The sequence below is a fragment of the Grus americana genome, chromosome 16 (genome assembly GCF_028858705.1).
Source record: "Grus americana isolate bGruAme1 chromosome 16, bGruAme1.mat, whole genome shotgun sequence".
Taxonomy (NCBI): Eukaryota; Metazoa; Chordata; class Aves; order Gruiformes; family Gruidae; genus Grus; species Grus americana.
The window spans coordinates 1,162,687-1,180,580 of record NC_072867.1 but is presented as its reverse complement, the minus strand read 5'-3'; positions in this window follow the sequence as shown (position 1 = coordinate 1,180,580).

The following is a 17,894-nucleotide window of genomic DNA, read 5'->3' as shown; positions in this document are numbered from 1 at the left end:
GATCTGATTTCTCCACAGAAGAGGTGAAAATACTCTGGGATGTGCCTGGGAGGAGTCTTGGGTGAATCCCAGAATAAAGTGCAGCCATGAAATTAGGAAAAACATCTCAGGCAGCTTCCTTGGAGGAGTCTGGGGCTGCTACCTGGGATCCCAGGCCTCTAAAGGAGAGGGGAAAAGATTCTGGGATGTGCCCGGGAGGAGTCTTGGGTGAATCCCCGAGTAGAGTGTATCAGTCAAATTAGGAAAAACATCTCAGGCAGCTTCCTTGGAGGAATCTGGGGCTGCTACCTGGGATCCCAGGCCTCTAAAGGAGAGGGGAAAATACTCTGGGATGTGCCTGGGAGGAGTCTTGGGTGAATCCCAGAATACAGTGCGGCCATGAAATTAGGAAAAACATCTCAGGCAGCTTCCTTGGAGGAGTCTGGGGCTGCTACCTGGGATCTGATGTCTCTACAGAAGAGCCAAAAAGACTCTGGGATGTGCCTGGGAGGAGTCTTGGGTGAATCCCCGAGTAGAGTGTATCAGTCAAATTAGGAAAAACATCTCGGGCAGCTTCCTTGGAGTAGTCTGGGGCTGCTACCTGGGATCTGATTTCTCCACAGAAGAGGGGAAAAGATTCTGGGATGTGCCTGGGAGGAGTCTTGGGTGAATCCCAGAATAAAGTGCGGCCATGAAATTAGGAAAAACATCTCAGGCAGCTTCCTTGGAGGAGTCTGGGGCTGCTACCTGGGATCCCAGGCCTCTAAAGGAGAGGGGAAAATACTCTGGGATGTGCCTGGGAGGAGTCTTGGGTGAATCCCAGAATAAAGTGTGGCCATGAAATTAGGAAAAACATCTCAGGCAGCTTCCTTGGAGGAGTCTGGGGCTGCTACCTGGGATCTGATGTCTCTACAGAAGAGGCAAAAAGACTCTGGGATGTGCCTGGGAGGAGTCTTGGGTGAATCCCAGAATAAAGTGTGTCCATGAAATTAGGAAAAACATCTGAGGCAGCTTCCTTGGAGGAGTCTGGGGCTGCTACCTGGTGTCTGAGGTCTCTGCAGAAGAGGTGAAAATACTCCGGGATGTGCTTGGGAGGAGTCTTGGGTGAATCCCAGAGTCGAGATTTTCTTCCAAAGCAGGAAAATTGTCTCCGGTAGCTTCCTTGGAGGAGTCTGGGGCTGCTACCTGGGATCCCAGGCCTCTAAAGGAGAGGGGAAAAGATTCTGGGATTTGCCTGGAGGAGCCTTGGGTGAATCCCAGAATACAGTGCGGCCATGAAATTAGGAAAAACATCTCAGGCAGTTACCTTGGAGGAGTCTGGGGCTGCTACCTGGGATCTGAGGTCTCTACAGAAGAGTTGATAATAGTCTGGGATGTGCCCGGGAGGAGTCTTGGGTGAATCCCAGAATACAGTGTACGCATGAAATTAGGAAAAACATCTGAGGCAGCTTCCTTGGAGGAGTCTGGGGCAGCTTCCTTGGAGGAGTCTGGGGCTGCTACCTGGGATCTGATGTCTCTACAGAAGAGGCAAAAAGACTCTGGGATGTGCCTGGGAAGAGTCTTGGGTGAATCCCCGAGTAGAGTGTATCAGTCAAATTAGGAAAAACATCTCGGGCAGCTTTCTTGGAGGAGTCTGGGGCTGCTACCTGGGATCTGATTTCTCCACAGAAGAGGTGAAAATACTCTGGGATGTGCCTGGGAGGAGTCTTGGGTGAATCCCAGAATAAAGTGCAGCCATGAAATTAGGAAAAACATCTCAGGCAGCTTCCTTGGAGGAGTCTGGGTCTGCTACCTTGGATCCCAGGCCTCTAAAGGAGAGGGGAAAAGATTCTGGGATGTGCCTGGGAGGAGTCTTGGGTGAATCCCAGAATAAAGTGCGGCCATGAAATTAGGAAAAACATCTCAGGCAGCTTCCTTGGAGGAGTCTGGGGCTGCTACCTGGGATCCCAGGCCTCTAAAGGAGAGGGGAAAATACTCTGGGATGTGCCTGGGAGGAGTCTTGGGTGAATCCCAGAATAAAGTGCAGCCATGAAATTAGGAAAAACATCTCAGGCAGCTTCCTTGGAGGAGTCTGGGGCTGCTACCTGGGATCTGATGTCTCTACAGAAGAGGCAAAAAGACTCTGGGATGTGCCTGGGAGGAGTCTTGGGTGAATCCCAGAGTAGAGTGTATCAGTCAAATTAGGAAAAACATCTCAGCTGGTTTCCTTGGAGGACTCTGGGGCTGCTACCTGGGATCTGATTTCTCCACAGAAGAGGTGAAAATACTCTGGGATGTGCCCGGGAGGAGTCTTGGGTGAATCCCAGAATATATTTTATGCTTGAAATTAGGAAAAACATCTCAGGCAGCTTCCTTGGAGGAGTCTGGGGCTGCTACCTGGGATCTGAGGCCTCTACAGAAGAGGTGAAAATACTCTCTGATGTGCCTGGCAGGAGTCTCGGGTGAATCCCAGAATAAAGTGCGTCCATGAAATTAGGAAAAACATCTCAGGCAGCTTCCTTGGAGGAGTCTGGGGCTGCTACCTGGTGTCTGAGGTCTCTGCAGAAGAGGTGAAAATACTCCGGGATGTGCTTGGGAGGAGTCTTGGGTGAATCCCAGAGTAGAGATTTTCTTCCAAAGCAGGAAAATTGTCTCCGGTAGCTTCCTTGGAGGAGTCTGGGGCTGCTACCTGGGATCCCAGGCCTCTAAAGGAGAGGGGAAAAGATTCTGGGGTTTGCCTGGAGGAGTCTTGGGTGAATCCCAGAATACAGTGCGGCCATGAAATTAGGAAAAACATCTCAGGCAGTTACCTTGGAGGAGTCTGGGGCTGCTACCTGGGATCTGAGGTCTCTACAGAAGAGTTGATAATAGTCTGGGATGTGCCCGGGAGGAGTCTTGGGTGAATCCCAGAATAAAGTGTGGCCAGGAAATTAGGAAAAACATCTCAGGCAGCTTCCTTGGAGGAGTCTGGGGCTGCTACCTGGGATCTGATTTCTCCACAGAAGAGGTGAAAATACTCTGGGATGTGCCTGGGAGGAGTCTTGGGTGAATCCCAGAATAAAGTGCAGCCATGAAATTAGGAAAAACATCTCAGGCACCTTCCTTGGAGGAATCTGGGGCTGCTACCTGGGATTCCAGGCCTCTAAAGTAGAGGTGAAAATACTCTGGGATGTGCCTGGGAGGAGTCTTGGGTGAATCCCAGAATAAAGTGCAGCCATGAAATTAGGAAAAACATCTCAGGCAGCTTCCTTGGAGGAGTCTGGGGCTGCTACCTTGGATCCAAGGCCTCTAAAGGAGAGGGGAAAAGATTCTGGGATGTGCCCGGGAGGAGTCTTGGGTGAATCCCAGAATAAAGTGCGGCCATGAAATTAGGAAAAACATCTCAGGCAGCTTCCTTGGAGGAGTCTGGGGCTGCTACCTGGGATCCCAGGCCTCTAAAGCAGAGGTGAAAATACTCTGGGATGTGCCTGGGAGGAGTCTTGGGTGAATCCCAGAATAAAGTGCAGCCATGAAATTAGGAAAAACATCTCAGGCAGCTTCCTTGGAGGAGTCTGGGGCTGCTACCTGGGATCCCAGGCCTCTAAAGGAGAGGGGAAAAGATTCTGGGATGTGCCTGGGAGGAGTCTTGGGTGAATCCCAGAATAAAGTGCGGCCATGAAATTAGGAAAAACATCTCAGGCAGCTTCCTTGGAGGAGTCTGGGGCTGCTACCTTGGATCCCAGGCCTCTAAAGGAGAGGGGAAAAGATTCTGGGATGTGCCCGGGAGGAGTCTTGGGTGAATCCCAGAATAAAGTGCGGCCATGAAATTAGGAAAAACATCTCAGGCAGCTTCCTTGGAGGAGTCTGGGGCTGCTACCTGGGATCTGATTTCTCCACAGAAGAGGTGAAAATACTCTGGGATGTGCCTGGGAGGAGTCTTGGGTGAATCCCAGAATATATTTTATGCTTGAAATTAGGAAAAACATCTCAGGCAGCTTCCTTGGAGGAGTCTGGGGCTGCTACCTGGGATCTGAGGACTCTACAGAAGAGGTGAAAATAATCTGGGAGGTGCCTGGGAGGAGTCTTGGGTGAATCCCAGAATAAAGTGCGTCCATGAAATTAGGAAAAACATCTGAGGCAGCTTCCTTGGAGGAGTCTGGGGCTGCTACCTGGTGTCTGAGGTCTCTGCAGAAGAGGTGAAAATACTCCGGGATGTGCTTGGGAGGAGTCTTGGGTGAATCCCAGAGTAGAGATTTTCTTCCAAAGCAGGAAAATTGTCTCCGGTAGCTTCCTTGGAGGAGTCTGGGGCTGCTACCTGGGATCCCAGGCCTCTAAAGGAGAGGGGAAAAGATTCTGGGATTTGCCTGGAGGAGTCTTGGGTGAATCCCAGAATACAGTGCGGCCATGAAATTAGGAAAAACATCTCAGGCAGTTACCTTGGAGGAGTCTGGGGCTGCTACCTGGGATCTGAGGTCTCTACAGAAGAGTTGATAATAGTCTGGGATGTGCCCGGGAGGAGTCTTGGGTGAATCCCAGAATACAGTGTACGCATGAAATTAGGAAAAAAATCTGAGGCAGCTTCCTTGGAGGAGACTGGGGCAGCTTCCTTGGAGGAGTCTGGGGCTGCTACCTGGGATCTGATGTCTCTACAGAAGAGGCAAAAAGACTCTGGGATGTACCTGGGAGGAGTCTTGGGTGAATCCCCGAGTAGAGTGTATCAGTCAAATTAGGAAAAACATCTCGGGCAGCTTCCTTGGAGGAGTCTGGGGCTGCTACCTGGGATCTGATTTCTCCACAGAAGAGGTGAAAATACTCTGGGATATGCCTGGGAGGAGTCTTGGGTGAATCCCAGAATAAAGTGCAGCCTTGAAATTAGGAAAAACATCTCAGGCAGCTTCCTTGGAGGAGTCTGGGGCTGCTACCTGGGATCCCAGGCCTCTAAAGGAGAGGGGAAAAGATTCTGGGATGTGCCTGGGAGGAGTCTTGGGTGAATCCCCGAGTAGAGTGTATCAGTCAAATTAGGAAAAACATCTCAGGCAGCTTCCTTGGAGGAATCTGGGGCTGCTACCTGGGATCCCAGGCCTCTAAAGGAAATGGGAAAATACTCTGGGATGTGCCAGGGAGGAGTCTTGGGTGAATCCCAGAATAAAGTGCGGCCATGAAATTAGGAAAAACATCTCAGGCAGCTTCCTTGGAGGAGTCTGGGGCTGCTACCTGGGATCTGATGTCTCTACAGAAGAGGGAAAAGACTCTGGGATGTGCCCGGGAGGAGTCTTGGGTGAATCCCAGAGTAGAGTGTATCAGTCAAATTAGGAAAAACATCTCGGGCTGCTTCCTTGGAGGAGTCTGGGGCTGCTACCTGGGATCTGATTTCTCCACAGAAGAGGTGAAAATACTCTGGGATGTGCCTGGGAGGAGTCTTGGGTGAATCCCAGAATAAAGTGCAGCCATGAAATTAGGAAAAACATCTCAGGCAGCTTCCTTGGAGGAGTCTGGGGCTGCTACCTGGGATCCGAGGCCTCTAAAGGAGAGGGGAAAAGATTCTGGGATGTGCCTGGGAGGAGTCTTGGGTGAATCCCAGAATAAAGTGCAGCGATGAAATTAGGAAAAACATCTCAGGCAGCTTCCTTGGAGGAGTCTGGGGCTGCTACCTGGGATCTGATGTCTCTACAGAAGAGGCAAAAAGACTCTGGGATGTGCCTGGGAGGAGTCTTGGGTGAATCCCAGAGTAGAGTGTATCAGTCAAATTAGGAAAAACATCTCAGCTGGTTTCCTTGGAGGAGTCTGGGGCTGCTACCTGGGATCTGATTTCTCCACAGAAGAGGTGAAAATACTCTGGGATGTGCCTGGCAGGAGTCTCGGGTGAATCCCAGAATAAAGTGCGTCCATGAAATTAGGAAAAACATCTGAGGCAGCTTCCTTGGAGGAGTCTGGGGCTGCTACCTGGTGTCTGAGGTCTCTGCAGAAGAGGTGAAAATACTCTGGGATGTGCCTGGGAGGAGTCTTGGGTGAATCCCAGAGTAGAGATTTTCTTCCAAAGCAGGAAAATTGTCTCCGGTAGCTTCCTTGGAGGAGTCTGGGGCTGCTACCTGGGATCCCAGGCCTCTAAAGGAGAGCGGAAAAGATTCTGGGGTTTGCCTGGAGGAGTCTTGGGTGAATCCCAGAATACAGTGCGGCCATGAAATTAGGAAAAACATCTCAGGCAGTTACCTTGGAGGAGTCTGGGGCTGCTACCTGGGATCTGAGGTCTCTATAGAAGAGTTGATAATAGTCTGGGATGTGCCCGGGAGGAGTCTTGGGTGAATCCCAGAATACAGTGTACGCATGAAATTAGGAAAAACATCTGAGGCAGCTTCCTTGGAGGAGACTGGGGCAGCTTCCTTGGAGGAGTCTGGGGCTGCTACCTGGGATCTGATGTCTCTACAGAAGAGGCAAAAAGACTCTGGGATGTGCCTGGGAGGAGTCTTGGGTGAATCCCCGAGTAGAGTGTATCAGTCAAATTAGGAAAAACATCTCGGGCAGCTTCCTTGGAGGAGTCTGGGGCTGCTACCTGGGATCTGATTTCTCCACAGAAGAGGTGAAAATACTCTGGGAAGTGCCTGGGAGGAGTCTTGGGTGAATCCCAGAATAAAGTGCAGCCTTGAAATTAGGAAAAACATCTCAGGCAGCTTCCTTGGAGGAGTCTGGGGCTGCTACCTTGGATCCCAGGCCTCTAAAGGAGAGGGGAAAAGATTCTGGGATGTGCCTGGGAGGAGTCTTGGGTGAATCCCAGAATAAAGTGCGGCCATGAAATTAGGAAAAACATCTCAGGCAGCTTCCTTGGAGGAGTCTGGGGCTGCTACCTGGGATCTGATGTCTCTACAGAAGAGGGGAAAAGACTCTGGGATGTGCCTGGGAGGAGTCTTGGGTGAATCCCAGAGTAGAGTGTATCAGTCAAATTAGGAAAAACATCTCAGGCAGCTTCCTTGGAGGAGTCTGGGGCTGCTACCTGGGATCTGATTTCTCCACAGAAGAGGTGAAAATACTCTGGGATGTGCCTGGGAGGAGTCTTGGGTGAATCCCAGAATAAAGTGCAGCCATGAAATTAGGAAAAACATCTCAGGCAGCTTCCTTGGAGGAGTCTGGGGCTGCTACCTTGGATCCCAGGCCTCTAAAGGAGAGGGGAAAAGATTCTGGGATGTGCCTGGGAGGAGTCTTGGGTGAATCCCAGAATAAAGTGCGGCCATGAAATTAGGAAAAACATCTCAGGCAGCTTCCTTGGAGGAGTCTGGGGCTGCTACCTGGGATCCCAGGCCTCTAAAGGAGAGGTGAAAATACTCTGGGATGTGCCTGGGAGGAGTCTTGGGTGAATCCCAGAATAAAGTGCGGCCATGAAATTAGGAAAAACATCTCAGGCAGCTTCCTTGGAGGAGTCTGGGGCTGCTACCTGGGATCTGATTTCTCCACAGAAGAGGTGAAAATACTCTGGGATGTGCCTGGCAGGAGTCTCGGGTGAATCCCAGAGTAGAGTGTATCAGTCAAATTAGGAAAATCATCTCAGGCAGCTTCCTTGGAGGAGTCTGGGGCTGCTACCTGGGATCCCAGGCCTCTAAAGGAGACGGGAAAATACTCTGGGATGTGCCTGGGAGGAGTCTTGGGTGAATCCCAGAATAAAGTGCGGCCATGAAATTAGGAAAAACATCTCAGGCAGCTTCCTTGGAGGAGTCTGGGGCTGCTACCTGGGATCTGATTTCTCTACAGAAGAGGCAAAAAGACTCTGGGATGTGCCTGGGAGGAGTCTTGGGTGAATCCCCGAGTAGAGTGTATCAGTCAAATTAGGAAAAACATCTCAGGCAGCTTCCTTGGAGGAATCTGGGGCTGCTACCTGGGATCCCAGGCCTCTAAAGAGAGGGGAAAATACTCTGGGATGTGCCTGGGAGGAGTCTTGGGTGAATCCCAGAATAAAGTGCGGCCATGAAATTAGGAAAAACATCTCAGGCAGCTTCCTTGGAGGAGTCTGGGGCTGCTACCTGGGATCTCAGGTCTCTACAGAAGAGGCAAAAATACTCTGGGATGTGCCTGGGAGGAGTCTTGGGTGAATCCCAGAATAAAGTGCGGCCATGAAATTAGGAAAATCATCTCGGGCAGCTTCCTTGGAGTAGTCTGGGGCTGCTACCTGGGATCTGATTTCTCTACAGAAGAGTTGATAATAGTCTGGGATGTGCCCGGGAGGAGTCTTGGGTGAATCCCAGAATACAGTGCGGCCATGAAATTAGGAAAAACATCTCAGGCAGCTTCCTTGGAGGAGTCTGGGGCTGCTACCTGGGATCCCAGGCCTCTAAAGGAGATGGGAAAATACTCTGGGATGTGCCTGGGAGGAGTCTTGGGTGAATCCCAGAATACAGTGCGGCCATGAAATTAGGAAAAACATCTCAGGCAGCTTCCTTGGAGGAGTCTGGGGCTGCTACCTGGGATCTGATGTCTCTACAGAAGAGGCAAAAAGACTCTGGGATGTGCCTGGGAGGAGTCTTGGGTGAATCCCAGAGTAGAGTGTATCAGTCAAATTAGGAAAAACATCTCGGGCAGCTTCCTTGGAGTAGTCTGGGGCTGCTACCTGGGATCTGATTTCTCCACAGAAGAGGGGAAAAGATTCTGGGATGTGCCTGGGAGGAGTCTTGGGTGAATCCCAGAATAAAGTGCGGCCATGAAATTAGGAAAAACATCTCAGGCAGCTTCCTTGGAGGAGTCTGGGGCTGCTTCCTGGGATCCCAGGCCTCTAAAGGAGAGGGGAAAATACTCTGGGATGTGCCTGGGAGGAGTCTTGGGTGAATCCCAGAATAAAGTGTGGCCATGAAATTAGGAAAAACATCTCAGGCAGCTTCCTTGGAGGAGTCTGGGGCTGCTACCTGGGATCTGATGTCTCTACAGAAGAGGAAAAAGACTCTGGGATGTGCCTGGGAGGAGTCTTGGGTGAATCCCAGAATAAAGTGTGTCCATGAAATTAGGAAAAACATCTGAGGCAGCTTCCTTGGAGGAGTCTGGGGCTGCTACCTGGGATCTGAGGTCTCTACAGAAGAGTTGATAATAGTCTGGGATGTGCCCGGGAGGAGTCTTGGGTGAATCCCAGAATACAGTGTACGCATGAAATTAGGAAAAACATCTGAGGCAGCTTCCTTGGAGGAGACTGGGGCAGCTTCCTTGGAGGAGTCTGGGGCTGCTACCTGGGATCTGATGTCTCTACAGAAGAGGCAAAAAGACTCTGGGATGTGCCTGGGAAGAGTCTTGGGTGAATCCCCGAGTAGAGTGTATCAGTCAAATTAGGAAAAACATCTCGGGCAGCTTCCTTGGAGGAGTCTGGGGCTGCTACCTGGGATCTGATTTCTCCACAGAAGAGGTGAAAATACTCTGGGATGTGCCTGGGAGGAGTCTTGGGTGAATCCCAGAATAAAGTGCAGCCATGAAATTAGGAAAAACATCTCAGGCAGCTTCCTTGGAGGAGTCTGGGGCTGCTACCTTGGATCCCAGGCCTCTAAAGGAGAGGGGAAAAGATTCTGGGATGTGCCTGGGAGGAGTCTTGGGTGAATCCCAGAATAAAGTGCAGCCTTGAAATTAGGAAAAACATCTCAGGCAGCTTCCTTGGAGTAGTCTGGGGCTGCTACCTTGGATCCCAGGCCTCTAAAGGAGAGGGGAAAAGATTCTGGGATGTGCCTGGGAGGAGTCTTGGGTGAATCCCAGAATAAAGTGCGGCCATGAAATTAGGAAAAACATCTCAGGCAGCTTCCTTGGAGGAGTCTGGGGCTGCTACCTGGGATCTGATGTCTCTACAGAAGAGCCAAAAAGACTCTGGGATGTGCCCGGGAGGAGTCTTGGGTGAATCCCAGAGTAGAGTGTATCAGTCAAATTAGGAAAAACATCTCAGGCAGCTTCCTTGGAGGAGTCTGGGGCTGCTACCTGGGATCTGATTTCTCCACAGAAGAGGTGAAAATACTCTGGGATGTGCCTGGGAGGAGTCTTGGGTGAATCCCAGAATAAAGTGCAGCCATGAAATTAGGAAAAACATCTCAGGCAGCTTCCTTGGAGGAGTCTGGGGCTGCTACCTGGGATCCCAGGCCTCTAAAGGAGAGGGGAAAAGATTCTGGGATGTGCCTGGGAGGAGTCTTGGGTGAATCCCAGAATAAAGTGCGGCCATGAAATTAGGAAAAACATCTCAGGCAGCTTCCTGGAGGAGTCTGGGGCTGCTACCTGGGATCCCAGGCCTCTAAAGGAGAGGTGAAAATACTCTGGGATGTGCCTGGGAGGAGTCTTGGGTGAATCCCAGAATAAAGTGCGGCCATGAAATTAGGAAAAACATCTCAGGCAGCTTCCTTGGAGGAGTCTGGGGCTGCTACCTGGGATCTGATTTCTCCACAGAAGAGGTGAAAATACTCTGGGATGTGCCTGGCAGGAGTCTTGGGTGAATCCCAGAGTAGAGTGTATCAGTCAAATTAGGAAAAACATCTCGGGCAGCTTCCTTGGAGGAGTCTGGGGCTGCTACCTGGGATCCCAGGCCTCTAAAGGAGACGGGAAAATACTCTGGGATGTGCCTGGGAGGAGTCTTGGGTGAATCCCAGAATAAAGTGCGGCCATGAAATTAGGAAAAACATCTCAGGCAGCTTCCTTGGAGGAGTCTGGGGCTGCTACCTGGGATCTGATTTCTCTACAGAAGAGGCAAAAATACTCTGGGATGTGCCTGGGAGGAGTCTTGGGTGAATCCCAGAGTAGAGTGTATCAGTCAAATTAGGAAAAACATCTCAGGCAGCTTCCTTGGAGGAGTCTGGGGCTGCTACCTGGGATCCCAGGCCTCTAAAGAGAGGGGAAAATACTCTGGGATGTGCCTGGGAGGAGTCTTGGGTGAATCCCAGAATAAAGTGCGGCCATGAAATTAGGAAAAACATCTCAGGCAGCTTCCTTGGAGGAGTCTGGGGCTGCTACCTGGGATCTGAGGTCTCTACAGAAGAGGCAAAAATACTCTGGGATGTGCCTGGGAGGAGTCTTGGGTGAATCCCAGAATAAAGTGCGGCCATGAAATTAGGAAAAACATCTCAGGCAGCTTCCTTGGAGGAGTCTGGGGCTGCTACCTGGGATCTGATTTCTCCACAGAAGAGGTGAAAATACTCTGGGATGTGCCTGGGAGGAGTCTTGGGTGAATCCCAGAATAAAGTGCGGCCATGAAATTAGGAAAAACATCTCAGGCAGCTTCCTTGGAGGAGTCTGGGGCTGCTACCTGGGATCCCAGGCCTCTAAAGGAGAGGGAAAATACTCTGGGATGTGCCTGGGAGGAGTCTTGGGTGAATCCCAGAATAAAGTGCGGCCATGAAATTAGGAAAAACATCTCAGGCAGCTTCCTTGGAGGAGTCTGGGGCTGCTACCTGGGATCTGATGTCTCTACAGAAGAGGCAAAAAGACTCTGGGATGTGCCTGGGAGGAGTCTTGGGTGAATCCCAGAGTAGAGTGTATCAGTCAAATTAGGAAAAACATCTCAGGCAGCTTCCTTGGAGGAGTCTGGGGCTGCTACCTGGGATCTGATTTCTCTACAGAAGAGGGGAAAAGACTCTGGGATGTGCCTGGGAGGAGTCTTGGGTGAATCCCAGAATAAAGTGCGGCCATGAAATTAGGAAAAACATCTCAGGCAGCTTCCTTGGAGGAGTCTGGGGCTGCTACCTGGGATCCCAGGCCTCTAAAGGAGAGGGGAAAATACTCTGGGATGTGCCTGGGAGGAGTCTTGGGTGAATCCCAGAATAAAGTGCGGCCATGAAATTAGGAAAAACATCTCAGGCAGCTTCCTTGGAGGAGTCTGGGGCTGCTACCTGGGATCTGATGTCTCTACAGAAGAGGCAAAAAGACTCTGGGATGTGCCTGGGAGGAGTCTTGGGTGAATCCCAGAATAAAGTGTGGCCATGAAATTAGGAAAAACATCTCAGGCAGCTTCCTTGGAGGAGTCTGGGGCTGCTACCTGGGATCTGAGGTCTCTACAGAAGAGGTGAAAATACTCTGGGATGTGCCTGGGAGGAGTCTTGGGTGAATCCCAGAATAAAGTGTACGCATGAAATTAGGAAAAACATCTCAGGCAGCTTCCTTGGAGGAGTCTGGGGCAGCTTCCTTGGAGGAGTCTGGGGCTGCTACCTGGGATCTGATGTCTCTACAGAAGAGGCAAAAAGACTCTGGGATGTGCCTGGGAGGAGTCTTGGGTGAATCCCAGAGTAGAGTGTATCAGTCAAATTAGGAAAAACATCTCAGGCAGCTTCCTTGGAGGAGTCTGGGGCTGCTACCTGGGATCTGATTTCTCCACAGAAGAGGTGAAAATACTCTGGGATGTGCCTGGGAGGAGTCTTGGGTGAATCCCAGAATAAAGTGCAGCCATGAAATTAGGAAAAACATCTCAGGCAGCTTCCTTGGAGGAGTCTGGGGCTGCTACCTGGGATCCCAGGCCTCTAAAGGAGAGGGGAAAAGATTCTGGGATGTGCCTGGGAGGAGTCTTGGGTGAATCCCAGAATAAAGTGCAGCCATGAAATTAGGAAAAACATCTCAGGCAGCTTCCTTGGAGGAGTCTGGGGCTGCTACCTGGGATCCGAGGCCTCTAAAGGAGAGGGGAAAATACTCTGGGATGTGCCTGGGAGGAGTCTTGGGTGAATCCCAGAATAAAGTGCAGCCATGAAATTAGGAAAAACATCTCAGGCAGCTTCCTTGGAGGAGTCTGGGGCTGCTACCTGGGATCTGATGTCTCTACAGAAGAGGCAAAAAGACTCTGGGATGTGCCTGGGAGGAGTCTTGGGTGAATCCCAGAGTAGAGTGTATCAGTCAAATTAGGAAAAACATCTCAGCAGCTTCCTTGGAGGAGTCTGGGGCTGCTACCTGGGATCTGATTTCTCCACAGAAGAGGTGAAAATACTCTGGGATGTGCCTGGGAGGAGTCTTGGGTGAATCCCAGAATATAGTTTATGCTTGAAATTAGGAAAAACATCTCAGGCAGCTTCCTTGGAGGAGTCTGGGGCTGCTACCTGGGATCTGAGGCCTCTACAGAAGAGGTGAAAATACTCTGGGATGTGCCTGGGAGGAGTCTTGGGTGAATCCCAGAATAAAGTGCGTCCATGAAATTAGGAAAAACATCTCAGGCAGCTTCCTTGGAGGAGTCTGGGGCTGCTACCTGGGTCTGAGGTCTCTACAGAAGAGGTGAAAATACTCTGGGAGGTGCCTGGGAGGAGTCTTGGGTGAATCCCAGAGTAGAGATTTTCTTCCAAAGCAGGAAAAACATCTCAGGCAGCTTCCTTGGAGGAGTCTGGGGCTGCTACCTGGGATCCCAGGCCTCTAAAGGAGAGGGGAAAAGATTCTGGGATGTGCCTGGAGAAGTCTTGGGTGAATCCCAGAATACAGTGCGGCCATGAAATTAGGAAAAACATCTGAGGCAGCTTCCTTGGAGGAGTCTGGGGCTGCTACCTGGGATCTGAGGTCTCTACAGAAGAGGTGAAAATAGTCTGGGATGTGCCTGGGAGGAGTCTTGGGTGAATCCCAGAATAAAGTGCGGCCATGAAATTAGGAAAAACATCTCAGGCAGCTTCCTTGGAGGAGTCTGGGGCTGCTACCTGGGATCTGATTTCTCTACAGAAGAGGTGAAAATACTCTGGGATGTGCCTGGGAGGAGTCTTGGGTGAATCCCAGAATAAAGTGCAGCCATGAAATTAGGAAAAACATCTCAGGCAGCTTCCTTGGAGGAGTCTGGGGCTGCTACCTGGGATCCAGGCCTCTAAAGAAGAGGTGAAAATACTCTGGGATGTGCCTGGGAGGAGTCTTGGGTGAATCCCAGAATAAAGTGCAGCCATGAAATTAGGAAAAACATCTCAGGCAGCTTCCTTGGAGGAGTCTGGGGCTGCTACCTTGGATCCCAGGCCTCTAAAGGAGAGGGGAAAAGATTCTGGGATGTGCCTGGGAGGAGTCTTGGGTGAATCCCAGAATAAAGTGCGGCCATGAAATTAGGAAAAACATCTCAGGCAGCTTCCTTGGAGGAGTCTGGGGCTGCTACCTGGGATCTGAGGCCTCTAAAGAAGAGGTGAAAATACTCTGGGATGTGCCTGGGAGGAGTCTTGGGTGAATCCCAGAATAAAGTGCGGCCATGAAATTAGGAAAAACATCTCAGGCAGCTTCCTTGGAGGAGTCTGGGGCTGCTACCTGGGATCCCAGGCCTCTAAAGGAGAGGGGAAAAGATTCTGGGATGTGCCTGGGAGGAGTCTTGGGTGAATCCCAGAATAAAGTGCGGCCATGAAATTAGGAAAAACATCTCAGGCAGCTTCCTTGGAGGAGTCTGGGGCTGCTACCTGGGATCTGATTTCTCCACAGAAGAGGTGAAAATACTCTGGGATGTGCCTGGGAGGAGTCTTGGGTGAATCCCAGAATATATTTTATGCTTGAAATTAGGAAAAACATCTCAGGCAGCTTCCTTGGAGGAGTCTGGGGCTGCTACCTGGGATCTGAGGTCTCTACAGAAGAGTTGATAATACTCTGGGATGTGCCTGGGAGGAGTCTTGGGTGAATCCCAGAATAAAGTGCGTCCATGAAATTAGGAAAAACATCTCAGGCAGCTTCCTTGGAGGAGTCTGGGGCTGCTACCTGGGATCTGAGGTCTCTACAGAAGAGGTGAAAATACTCTGGGATGTGCCTGGGAGGAGTCTTGGGTGAATCCCAGAGTAGAGATTTTCTTCCAAAGCAGGAAAATTGTCTCCGGCAGCTTCCTTGGAGGAGTCTGGGGCTGCTACCTGGGATCCCAGGCCTCTAAAGGAGAGGGGAAAAGATTCTGGGATGTGCCTGGAGGAGTCTTGGGTGAATCCCAGAATACAGTGCGGCCATGAAATTAGGAAAAACATCTCAGGCAGCTTCCTTGGAGGAGTCTGGGGCTGCTACCTGGGATCTGAGGTCTCTACAGAAGAGTTGAAAATAGTCTGGGATGTGCCTGGGAGGAGTCTTGGGTGAATCCCAGAATAAAGTGTACGCATGAAATTAGGAAAAAATCTCAGGCAGCTTCCTTGGAGGAGTCTGGGGCAGCTTCCTTGGAGGAGTCTGGGGCTGCTACCTGGGATCTGATGTCTCTACAGAAGAGGCAAAAAGACTCTGGGATGTGCCTGGGAGGAGTCTTGGGTGAATCCCAGAGTAGAGTGTATCAGTCAAATTAGGAAAAACATCTCGGGCAGCTTCCTTGGAGGAGTCTGGGGCTGCTACCTGGGATCTGATTTCTCCACAGAAGAGGTGAAAATACTCTGGGATGTGCCTGGGAGGAGTCTTGGGTGAATCCCAGAATAAAGTGCAGCCTTGAAATTAGGAAAAACATCTCAGGCAGCTTCCTTGGAGGAGTCTGGGGCTGCTACCTGGGATCCCAGGCCTCTAAAGGAGAGGGGAAAAGATTCTGGGATGTGCCTGGGAGGAGTCTTGGGTGAATCCCAGAATAAAGTGTATCATGAAATTAGGAAAAACATCTCAGGCAGCTTCCTTGGAGGAGTCTGGGGCTGCTACCTGGGATCTGAGGCCTCTAAAGAAGAGGGAAAATACTCTGGGATGTGCCTGGGAGGAGTCTTGGGTGAATCCCAGAATAAAGTGCGGCCATGAAATTAGGAAAAACATCTCAGGCAGCTTCCTTGGAGGAGTCTGGGGCTGCTACCTGGGATCTGAGGTCTCTACAGAAGAGGTGAAAAAGACTCTGGGATGTGCCTGGGAGGAGTCTTGGGTGAATCCCAGAGTAGAGTGCATCAGAAATTAGGAAAAACATCTCAGGCAGCTTCCTTGGAGGAGTCTGGGGCTGCTACCTGGGATCTGAGGCCTCTACAGAAGGGGAAAATACTCTGGGATGTGCCTGGGAGGAGTCTTGGGTGAATCCCAGAATAAAGTGCGGCCATGAAATTAGGAAAAACATCTCAGGCAGCTTCCTTGGAGGAGTCTGGGGCTGCTACCTGGGATCCCAGGCCTCTAAAGGAGAGGTGAAAATACTCTGGGATGTGCCTGGGAGGAGTCTTGGGTGAATCCCAGAATAAAGTGCGGCCATGAAATTAGGAAAAACATCTCAGGCAGCTTCCTTGGAGGAGTCTGGGGCTGCTACCTGGGATCTGATGTCTCTGCAGAAGAGGTGAAAATACTCTGGGATGTGCCTGGGAGGAGTCTTGGGTGAATCCCAGAGTAGAGTGTATCAGTCAAATTAGGAAAAACATCTCAGGCAGCTTCCTTGGAGGAGTCTGGGGCTGCTACCTGGGATCTGATTTCTCTACAGAAGAGGTGAAAATACTCTGGGATGTGCCTGGGAGGAGTCTTGGGTGAATCCCAGAATAAAGTGCAGCCATGAAATTAGGAAAAACATCTCAGGCAGCTTCCTTGGAGGAGTCTGGGGCTGCTACCTGGGATCTGATGTCTCTAAAGAAGAGGGGAAAATACTCTGGGATGTGCCTGGGAGGAGTCTTGGGTGAATCCCAGAATAAAGTGCAGCCATGAAATTAGGAAAAACATCTCAGGCAGCTTCCTTGGAGGAGTCTGGGGCTGCTACCTGGGATCTGAGGCCTCTAAAGGAGAGGGAAAATACTCTGGGATGTGCCTGGGAGGAGTCTTGGGTGAATCCCAGAATAAAGTGCAGCCATGAAATTAGGAAAAACATCTCAGGCAGCTTCCTTGGAGGAGTCTGGGGCTGCTACCTGGGATCTGATTCTCTACAGAAGAGGGAAAAGACTCTGGGATGTGCCTGGGAGGAGTCTTGGGTGAATCCCCGAGTAGAGTGTATCAGTCAAATTAGGAAAAACATCTCGGGCAGCTTCCTTGGAGGAGTCTGGGGCTGCTACCTGGGATCTGAGGCCTCTACAGAGAGGGGAAAATACTCTGGGATGTGCCTGGGAGGAGTCTTGGGTGAATCCCAGAATAAAGTGCGGCCATGAAATTAGGAAAAACATCTCAGGCAGCTTCCTTGGAGGAGTCTGGGGCTGCTACCTGGGATCTGAGGTCTCTACAGAAGAGGTGAAAATACTCTGGGATGTGCCTGGGAGGAGTCTTGGGTGAATCCCAGAATAAAGTGCGGCCATGAAATTAGGAAAAACATCTCAGGCAGCTTCCTTGGAGGAGTCTGGGGCTGCTACCTGGGATCTGATTTCTCTACAGAAGAGGTGAAAATACTCTGGGATGTGCCTGGGAGGAGTCTTGGGTGAATCCCAGAATAAAGTGCGGCCATGAAATTAGGAAAAACATCTCAGGCAGCTTCCTTGGAGGAGTCTGGGGCTGCTACCTGGGATCTGAGGCCTCTAAAGAGAGGGAAAATACTCTGGGATGTGCCTGGGAGGAGTCTTGGGTGAATCCCAGAATAAAGTGCGGCCATGAAATTAGGAAAAACATCTCAGGCAGCTTCCTTGGAGGAGTCTGGGGCTGCTACCTGGGATCTGATGTCTCTACAGAAGAGGGGAAAAGACTCTGGGATGTGCCTGGGAGGAGTCTTGGGTGAATCCCAGAATAGAGTGTATCATGAAATTAGGAAAAACATCTCAGGCAGCTTCCTTGGAGGAGTCTGGGGCTGCTACCTGGGATCTGATTTCTCTACAGAAGAGGGGAAAATACTCTGGGATGTGCCTGGGAGGAGTCTTGGGTGAATCCCAGAATAAAGTGCGGCCATGAAATTAGGAAAAACATCTCAGGCAGCTTCCTTGGAGGAGTCTGGGGCTGCTACCTGGGATCCCAGGCCTCTAAAGAGAGGGGAAAATACTCTGGGATGTGCCTGGGAGGAGTCTTGGGTGAATCCCAGAATAAAGTGCGGCCATGAAATTAGGAAAAACATCTCAGGCAGCTTCCTTGGAGGAGTCTGGGGCTGCTACCTGGGATCTGAGGTCTCTACAGAAGAGGTGAAAATACTCTGGGATGTGCCTGGGAGGAGTCTTGGGTGAATCCCAGAATAAAGTGCGCCATGAAATTAGGAAAAACATCTCAGGCAG